Source organism: Gymnoscopelus microlampas, assembly GCF_963454915.1.
Source record: "Gymnoscopelus microlampas genome assembly, chromosome: 19".
Taxonomy (NCBI): Eukaryota; Metazoa; Chordata; class Actinopteri; order Myctophiformes; family Myctophidae; genus Gymnoscopelus; species Gymnoscopelus microlampas.
In genome coordinates, this window is record NC_139956.1 from 35,039,496 (window position 1) to 35,050,431 (window position 10,936).

Consider the following 10,936-nt stretch of genomic DNA (forward strand, 5'->3'; position numbering starts at 1 on the left):
GATTAAAACCGACAAAACTAAAGGAACAGTTCTGAGCTGAACTTAGCTTGTCAAGTAGCTTGTCAAGCAGCTTTTCATGTCTACTGTTCTGACAAGCTACATATAGCTCAGTGTTGCCAGATTTTGCAAGAGAAACAAGTAAAGCGGCCAGGTCCATGAAAACAAGGCCAAAAGAAGCGACTAGGCTAAGTTTCACCACCTTACTGTACATCAGCCATTTGAAAATAGCAGATCTACAAGCTCACAACGCGTCGCATCGCCACCCACAACTGCCAATATTTACAAGCGACTTTACAGAAAAACAAGCCCAAAGTCGCTTATAATAAGCAGACATGGCAACACTGGTATAGCCATACCTACCTATTATGCAGTGGTGACCGCCCCTTTGCTGCTGTTGCACCCAGACTTTGGACACAGGTGCCTGACCTTTAGTAGGGCAGTGACAAACTGGCAAAAAGGCCTTTAGTTTTCGAGATACCCTAGATGGAAAGTGGGGTCCATGTGCTTAGGGTGGATTCTTTTCTGCCACTTGGTTTTTCTTCATCCTTAAAGTGTGTATTCTGCCAGCTAACAGGCTGAAATGATGTCCCATGGGGGTTCATTTTTAACCCTTTATTACACATATCCTGAACCCAAACCTGAAAATGGAAGAAATAAAAAAGGCCACAACTTTTGAAGGACACAACCAGAGACACACAAAAAATATCCCATACAATTTGGACCAAAGGAATTCATTAATTTATTATTAAGATTCAAGTACATCTTGACTCTATTAGGCTACAGGACAAAAAAGCACTGAGCCGAAAATGTTCATATCACATATATTTTTCAGTTTTTACTAAATATATTTCTCTTACTAACTGCATTTTCTTGCGTGTGTGTGTGTGTGTGTTTGTTTGTTTGATTGTGTGTGTGTGTGTGTGTGTGTGTGTGTGTGTGAGAGAGAGAGAGAGAGAGAGAGAGAGAGAGAGAGAGAGAGAGAGAGAGAGAGAGAGAGAGAGAGAGAGAGAGAGAGAGAGAGAGAGAGAGAGAGAGAGAGAGAGAGAGAGAGAGAGAGAGAGAGAGAGAGAGAGAGAGAGAGAGAGAGAGAGAGAGAGAGAGAGAGAGAGAGCGCATGTGTGTGCGTCCCTGCATTCCCAGTAGGCTATGAAGGCTTACTTTGTGGGTCCTAGAATCTCCAAGAGAGAACTTTCAACTATCAGGCTCCTCTCCTGTGGAACCATCTTCGAGGTTTGTCCAGGAGGCAGACACTATAAGTTTAAGAGCAGGCTTAATGAGGTAATCAAACGTGACACTGCCCTGGCTATGACGACATATAGAGACTATGGATGATGATGGTGCTGTTGTTCCCCAAATGGAGGGAACGTTTTAAGCCTAGCCTGCTCTTAAACTCAGGGTGTTTGCCTCCTGGAACAAACCTCGAAGATGGTTCCACAGGGGGTGCATTTCGCCTTTCCGACATGTCGCCTTTCCGACGTTAACGAACCCTATACCTAACCCTAACCCTAACCCTAACCGCACGCGGAAGCCACTAATCGGAGTGGCGAGATGTCGGAATGGAAGGAGCACCCTTCCACAGGAGAGGAGCCTGATAGTTGAAAGTTCTTGCTAGGTTCTAGGACCCACAAAGTAAGCCTTCATAGCCCACTGGGAATGCAGGGACGCACACACGTGTCTCTCACGCACGCACGCATGCACCACGTGCACACAACCTTATTCCAACCTGGTACCAGGCAGAATCTTTAAATACACACTCCAAGGATTATGAGAAAATAGTCGGCAAGAAAAATATCAACAAGTATTTCGTAAAAAGACAAATATAGATGTAATCTGAACATTATTGGCTCAGTTTTTTTTTTACCTAAAATAGAGATATGCTATATATCTTAATAATACCAATTTTAATTAATTCCTTGAGTCCAAGTTGTATGGAATATGTGTTTGTTTGTTTGTATGTTGTATACTTCCAGAGATTTTCTATGTTTCCCTTTTTGGGTGTAACATACATAGCGATGGCCAAAACGCAAAACCTCCTATCTGAAAAATGTTAATTGTTGGGAAAATGAAAAAGAAAACTACAAAATGTTGTATTTTTTTTGCACAATGCTATTTTTTTATGAAACCCATCACATAATACACCGTTTCTGGATGTTTGAACTATATTACATTATTATATGTTAATTGCACTGATTTCATATTGCAAATGCAGATAGGAGGTTTTTCCCCACTTTTCCTGGATAATTCTGCAGATAGGAGCTTTTGCATTCAATGTAAAGTGATTTCTTAACTACATAATGACAAATAGTACTAGCTGCAAATACATACATTTACAGCTGAAAACAGTTGCATCAGTGGTGTGGTCTATTTTTTTTTTTGTTGAGGTATACGATAATCATTCCCTGCACGAAATGCGTGTGGTTGTGGGTATACGCTAGTGCATTTTCAATGGATGGAATGGGTAGTAGACTGTATACGCCTTCTTCCAAAAAAATCTGCACTGTATACAGCGTAACACGGTAGAACACACCACTGAGTTGCATTGAATGCTTTTTTATTTTATTCAAAAACAAAACAAAGTTTGCAGAGCAATGCTCACAACAAGAATCTAAAATGAAAGTGCTTACAAATAAAATGTACAAAAAGGACAACAGGAATACAATTAGGTGGACTAGAAAACAACTGGCCCAGGCACCCCTCGACATAATCCCCCCTATACCCTCTACCCCCAACTCCACCACCTGAAATACCCCCCCACTCCCACAACCCCCATTCCCCCCAACCAGCACACTACACCCCCCAAACCCTCATGCCGTCCAACTCCCCTAACTCATACAACTGGATCACCAACCTTGTGTCCAGTGTGGATAGTGGAATAGTATGTAAGATCATTGAATGTCTTAAAGAGCCTATAAGCAAGGAGGAAAGACGGATGCCTTGACCCTAGAATCACCAAAGCCAGGGAGGAGATGAGAGCAGCACACAGGGGCTTTGTCGCTGACCAAAAAGGAGAGGGTCTGAGGGAGGAATATAAGCGGAGGAAGGAGGAGCTATACCAAGTGTATGCAACTCGAAAAACAGGAGCTGACCCAAAATATCAGGGACATTAAAAAGGTGCATGCAAAACAGAAGCATGGCAAGAGCTGGAAGCTCATCAATGACATTTCTGGCAGAAGCTCTTCTCAGACTTCCAAGATCTGGGGAGAAAGCGCAGAGGATCGAGTTGAAACATGGTACCAGCAGAAGAAGAGGATGATCCGATGCTCTTGTCTTCCATGACCTTCCCATACCAGATCATGGATCATTTACCATGGATGAGTACCAGAGGGCCAAGGCTACTATCAAGTGAGGCAAGAGGAGGATGGAGTGACAGCAGAGGTTCTGATGTAAGTGCCCATAGACGAGGTGGTGTTAGATTTCATCAAGCACACACGTCTAGTGAGTTGCCGAAGCTGTGGAGCAAAATGATCATCGATCCACTACCAAAGTCAGGCGACCTCACCAAGACGGACACCTCCAAGGCATTAACCTGAGCTCACAAGTCGCCAAGGCGGCTAACAGGATGATCCTCAGCCGTCTTAGACACATCTTAGACCCTGTACTGAGAAACTCGCAGAACGGCTTCCGCCCAGAGCGAACAGCAGACGGGCAGATACCGGTGCTGAGGAGGATGCTGGAAGGAGTAGGAGATGAATCTTTCAGTGGTGATCACCTTCATGACTTCCAAAAGGCTTTTGGCACCGTCCACCGGGGGAAACTGATGAACATTCTCCGGGCCTACGGAGTTCCTGAGAAGATGGTTCAGATGATGGAGACACGCTACTTGAGGCAGTCCAGGCAGTGCCTCAATCCAGGACTTGAGGCAGTCCTTCAAATAACCTGGGCCTGGACTGCTTCAATGGAGCAGGACCTGAAGGTCCGGGGGGCACTTGACTGGAATGCCTTGCATGGGATGAGGAGAGTATGGAAATCAGACATGGGAGAAGACCTCAAGAGGCGGCTGTTCATATAGTAATATAGGAGTCCCAAGTTGGTGTTGCCTAACTGACTCATGCCCCCCTCAACATAATCCCCCTCCGTACCCTCTACCCCCAACTCCGCCACTTGCAATACTCCCCCACTCCCACAAACCCCACCCAACTGCCAGCCCACACCTCTCCACCTCCATAACTCAAAACCCCATTCCACTTCAGGAGTCCCGAGTTGGTGTTGGCTAGACCACACTCTCGCATCGCAAAGACCCTATCTTATATGATCTGGCCTAACTTGCCTATGCCCCCCTCAACAAAATCCCCCCCATACCTTCTACCCCCCAACTCCACCACCTGCAATACTCCCCCACTCCCACAAACCCCGTACGCCCCAACTGCCATCCCACACCTCTCAACCCCCATAACTCAAAACCCCATCCCACCCCATACCCTCGTACCCCCAAATCCCATCCAATCCATTACCCCCACTCCCAGAACCCCCGGTCCCCATGCCCCCAACCAACACACCACAACCCCTAAAGTCCACCCACCCAAGCCCTCATGCACCCCCCAACCGCCACCCCACACCCCATAACTCCAAACCCCATCCCACCCCCATACCCTCATACCCCCCAACCGACACAACACAATATTCTCACAGGGTTGTTGGCTGCCACGGTGTTCACGTGTGATTTTGATCTGCATTTAATACAAAATCACAACATGGATGTTCACATCTAAGCAGCAATGACAACCTCTAACCACAAGTTCAAAATGTTCAACGCCAAAACCTCCTATCTATACCTAAAAATGACCTCCTATCTACATAGATGCACATAGGAGGTTTTTACCTAGAAACAGTTAGGCTTATAAATTAATAAATAATGTTTTTTTTATGCTCATTTTGAGATCAAGACATTCTACAGTACTGTAACAAGTATTACCAATCACATTTTTGATCAACTCACACTCTTGGTGTGATAAAAGTTTCACCACCTGACACTAATCATTAGCAATCAACAAGGCAATGCAATTAACTTGACAGTTACTAACAAATACTTAAATAGTAAGGGTTTTTTATTTTGAAAATAATTGATTTGTACAAACTGAAAGACATTTAGATGGTCTACATAACACAGCATTCTAAAGTTTCAGCTCTGTCTGCTGCTCAACTAGTTCTGGTGCAGATAAGAGGTTTTGCGCTTCAACATTTTAACACTAATTGGCACTGAACAAGATAGGAGGTTTTAGTCAAATGACTTTTCTGACAAAATGAGGGGCGGGACTATCTTGCAGACAGACTGAGCATGTGCAGCATAGCCTATAGTCCTCATCCACGGTGAAATCTGAAAATCATGAAATTTGCACTTAGGAGGTTTTGCGTTTTGGCCATCGATAGGGTTAAAAAATAACCCTGGGGGACATTAGTTCAGTCTGGTACATGGCATCATCTTAAAATACACACTTCAAGGATTACGAAAATGCAGTTGTTAAGAACTATTTACAGCAGCCATTGAAAGTGTGCTCAAATTATGGCAATGATCATGACAAGCCAATGATCGAGAAGCCATTTACCATGAGGACAAGAAATTGGCCTTCCGAGCCAGTCGTTTATCTGTGTGCCAGTAAATCAAGTACCTTGGCCACATTTTCACTGATTATCTCCATGATGATAGAGATATCTCTAGGCAGTGCCCTAAACTTTATGGCCAGGCTAGTATGCTGCTTTGCAGGTTTGGTATGTGCTCAGGTCACTGTCAAGTGTGCATTTTTTAAAAGCATTCCGCACTCCCATATATACAGCTTTCCTGTGGTGCACATACATAAGAAATGTAGCATGCAGAGGCTTAAAGTGGCCTACAATGATGCCCTGAGGATACTACTTAAGGTCCCTAGAGGCATAATAACAATCACCTGTTTGTGACGTGTGGAATCCACACATGTGAGTTTCTCTTAAGGCACTCCATGTGCCTCGGCTGGATGAGTCCCGGAACAGTATTATTGAGGATGTAGTCAATCCTGGGAAGAGCTGTCTCCGGTACTCGTCCAGGCTGCGTAAACACTAGAGAGTCAGCCTCTATTGATAATTTTATGTTTTTTAATTTTCTTATTTATTGTTTAATTTGTTGTGTGATGTTGATTATTTGTATGTACTCTATAGACCCCCTGTGTGTCTGGAATAAAGTTTGACTTGAATTGACTTGAACATTTAGCTGAGTTGTTTTGTTGCTGTTTTTGTCCTGTAGTCTAATAGAGTCAAGATGTGCTTGAATCTTAATAATAACCACTTTATTCTTTGGGTCCAAATTGTATGGGATTTATTTCATTTTATTTGTCTCAGGTTGTTTCCTTCAAACGTTATGCTCTTTTCTATTACTTCCATTTTCAGGTTTGGGTTTCAGGATATTGGTAATAAAAGGTTAATAATGAACCCCATAGGACATCACTTCAGCCTGTTACCTGGCAGAATCTTGAAATACAGGGTGGCGTCTGGGTGGAGTCCGGACTTCGCTGCGCTGGAGGCCGTGGGGCAGCATGGTGATGTGGGGGTGAGAAGTGTCCGGGCTCTGCGATCCGTCCATCAACTGGAAGATGAACCGGATTCCACTGAGGTAGACGTGGAGGGTTGAGGTGCGGAGGGGGGGGGTGAGTGGAGAGGGGGGGGGGTGAAGGCGAGGAATTCGGTTGACCATTCGGAGGCGAACCAGCGGCCCTGGTAGTAGCCCCCGTAGCCGATGGAGGGGGCTGCGTCGGTGTAAAGCTGTATGTCGTCGGGGTTGGATATGAGTGTGTCGTAGAAAAAGTGATGCCGTTCCAGTTAGATAAAAGGTGACACCAGAGGTGGAGGTCAGTGCGGCAGGAGGGAGTGATGGTGACTTGGTCGTGCAGGTTGGGAACGGAGGAAGCTGTGGCGAGGAGGTGAGATATGAAAGGACGGCCTTGGGGAATTATACGGAGGGCAAAGTTGAGGTGACCGAGGACTGCAAGTAGTTGGCGTTTGGTGCAGTGAGGGGTGAGGATGTAGTTTTGGTGGAGAAGGGTGATGCAGTGGAGCTTCTCTAGGGGAAGGGAGGCCTTAAAGGCCACGGTGTCCAGGGTGATACCTAGGAACTCCAGTGAGGTGGAGGGGCCAATAGTTTTGGCCTCGGAGAGGGGGACTCCGAGGTCTTTGAAGACCGAACAGAGTATATTGAGGCCTTGTGCTGGGGGAGTTGACGTGGGCTCAACAATTAAAAAATCGTCCAGTAGGTGGACCAGGTGAGGGATGCAGTGATTGTTGAGGAGGATCCAGCACAGTGCTTCGGCTAGTGAGTCGAACAGCTTGGCGCACATGCCAGGGCGACCCTGGTCGCGAACACCCTACAGTACAACTCCTGGTCCTGTGTTCCCCAGTAGATGCACTGATTGAACTGCTGGAGGCGGGCCGCTGCTAGCATGGAAAACAGGACATGGTAGTTGTAAAAACCTGTGCCGCCGAACCGAATGGCCAGGTCCAGTACCGTGGTGAGGTACTGGTCCATTTCGGTTCGGCGGCCAGGGTAGGCGGAGCACAGTACGTCTCGGTATAGGGAGAATGCATATGCAAATTCGACGGGACTGAGGTCACGAGACCGGGAAGGGAGGGACTGGCGGAGCTGAGCTAAGAAACCAAGGGGGGTGGTGAGCTCTCTGTTACGTAGTGGGTCGGTGATGGAGGGTTGCAGTAGTTGAGCCAAATCAATGTACATACCAGAGATTATCTGTTGGCGGAGCGCAGCGGAGACTGGAGAGGGCCGGGTTGCGTCCTGTTGAGGAGCGGCGGCTGGAGTAGCTGTGGCTAGGGTATAGGATGGGGCTGGTGCGGGGAAAGGGTTGAAGCTGGTGGGCATGGAGGCTCCTGGGAAGGGAGCTGGACAGGGGTTGGGGGGTGCGTGGGAGCCCTGGGCGTACATGGAGGAAAGGAAGGAGAACAGCTGAGCTGGGTCGGGTAGTGGCGAGGCCTGAGTGGAAGGTGCCGTCTGAGGCAAGGGAGGCGGAAGGAAGTAGGTGGGCGGCAGTGCGCCCTGAGCGAGGGGCGGGGCTTGAGGCAGGGGAAATGCCGCCTGAGCGAGGGGTGGGGCTTGAGGCGGGGGGAGTTCCACCAGAGCGGGGGGTGGGGCTTGAGGCGGGGGGAATGCCGGGGGGAATGCCGGGGGGAATGCCGGCGGAAATGCCGGCGTGCTGGTGAGGGAGAGGAGGGAGGGGGGTGAGGAGAAGGCGAAATGTGCCGCAATGGCCGCCGTGTGGGGGAGCGGGGGGAGAATGGCGAGGTGCGGAGAAGCACCTGCCTGCGAGGCGTGAGCCTTGCGGGGAAGGGAGGCGGGGGGAGGGAGGAGGGAAAGTGGTGGGGAGAAGGCGAGGTACTGGCCAGTGCCAGGAGGGGAGGGGAGGGAAGGGGGGGAGGGAGGAGGTCCGAGCGCTCACCTTACGTTGGGAGGGAGGTTGGGGAGCAGCGGGAGGCGTGGCTGAGGATGACGGGTGGGCAGCAGAGCTGGAGCGAGAGGCCCGAGTGGGCGGGGCCGATCCTGCTGCGGGGGAGGGGGGCACGGTGCGCTCCGTGCGGAGGTAGGCCAGGTAGGCTGCGAACAAGTCGGTTTTGCGGCCGTTGTTTGGGAAGGGGACACCCCTTGCCATAAGGACCCGCTGCAAACCGACGACCGTCCAGTCAGATATTGATTGCAGAGGCAGGGCTTGCCTCTGCGGACGGCCGCCAGTTGCTAACGCTCCGTGGCGAGAGGTGGTGGGTGTCTGGCTAGAATGAGGAGCGGGTCCGCTGTCCTGCTCTTCTTGGCACGGCTGGGCTGGGGGAAGCGAACGTTCGTTTCCCGTGCTTGTCTCCCTGAGGACGGAGCGGCTGGAGCGGCTGCTGTCGGAGACGGCGGATCTGGACACTTGTGAAAAGTCGGCCCGAAACTAAACTAAACTAAACTAAACTAAACTACCTGGCTTACCTGGCTTACCTGCTGTGGAACGCTTGGATATAACTTGCTGAATGTGCTGAACTGGCAAAGGCTAAATAGCTTTGAACGAGTCTGCACGGGGAATGCTTTAAATACAAGGAACTCTCAGTGGAGACGCGCGGTTGTTTGGATTTACTAGCAGTGAAATCAAACAGGTAGGTGATACGGTCGCAGGTGTATTTATACTGTGGTGATTGCGATGTGGATTGGCTGAGAGATAAGCAGCGCAGCTGGACATGATAATGTGATAGGGAACAGGAGTGGCCAGGTCTCTACTCCTGAACATGCGTTGAATACAACTACATGTAGAGAGAGGTGCCGCGCTGTGTGTCCTGGCCGTCTCCAGGAATCCATTGCAGCTTGTGCTCTCTACTTGGCATTGCGGGTGGTTTTAGAGTCCGCTGTGCGCTTTCCTAAAGGTGTGTGGGCAGAATAGCAATTTTGGGGATATAGCAACAACACGCCCAGGGGCACACCTCCATCCGCAAAAACACTGCTTATTTGGAGTAGTAAATTGAAGTTGCAATCCGAAGGTACACATATATACAAATTCTAAAAGCCACAGTGGACTTTACACATGTCACCTGAGTGTCACATGAGTGCATATTGATTGATTATGTCAGATTAGGAGCTGGGGGACAGTGCCTACTGTTTAGAACAGTGCTGAAGCCAAAACAGAAGGTTACACTCACATGGGTAGACCAAACCGATATAAATGGAGTGGATGCTCACTATTAGGACAAAGTGTTGTATGCCTGCACCAGTGTTACTAGTTACCAGGGTGTTATTGCTGCGTTCGTTGTACTACCAATGTATTGATTCTGATCTCCTGTATATTGTAATGTTTGTCATCCTCGTTGGTGGAGGTGTGGTACACAAATGAAAATAAATGTACTTTTCGTTTTATTACAGCTGGATTCTTTGGTTCTTTGTTTCTCTCAACTTTGTATTACACTGCTACTACTACTTCTCAATACTACATTTGTACTGTTTACTATTCTCAAAGATTAAATATAACAATGTAAAATAATCACAGGTTGCATGTTAAAAAAAAAAAAAAAAAGGGGACAATAACACACGTCTCCTGAACATTAATACTACACAATAACACATCATTGAACTAGGAAGAAGTGCTCCTCGGAGCACAGCTCTCCGCCAGGTCAGGTAGGTTATTGTGGCCTCCTGCTGGCGCTATAGCAGGCCAAGGTGAAAAAGGTTAGCATTTATTCATCTGCCTAGTTCATGATTTCAGGCATTTTGTTCAAAACGAGCCACTCCTGCAAAAACACACATTGTGTTACAACTGCTATCTACACATTTTGTCCAAAACTCACATTATCTCTGAAGCAGTGTTAGAAAGTAAGTACATGTACTCAAGTACTGTACTTAAGTATGTTGAGGTATTTTTACTTTATTGGAGCATTTCAAATGTTCTGTACTTTTACTTTTACAATAAGAGGCAAATATTGTGCTTTTACTCCACTACAATTATTTGAAAACTTTAGTTACTAGTTACCATTTTCCTGGTCCTCACAAGCAAAATGGTTCTTTTAAGGTGGAAAAGAGATTTCTAGAGATATGATCTACAGTAAATATCTCAATAGAAGACCAGGGAGACAAAATACAACCACCCCAATTGTATAAGTTAAAGTTATATTAACATACTCTACCATACAGACTGGACAAAATAACATATAATTCATACTACAACTATAAATAAAGGCAGAAAAGCCCCCCCCCCCAAAAAAAAGAAAGAAAATATATATAAAAAAATAAAGTGACATAGTGTTTAATGTTTAATGTCATACTGCTTGTGCAATGCTACCCGCTTTGGGCTCCCACGATCACAACATTTTGATGACAATTGATAATAGATTGTGATACACATAATTGTGATTGTGATACATTTAATTGTGGATTTGTCATTGACACATTGGAACATGTAAATCAAAACATTACATTTCAAGCAGTTTTTTTCTTGTTGTGAGT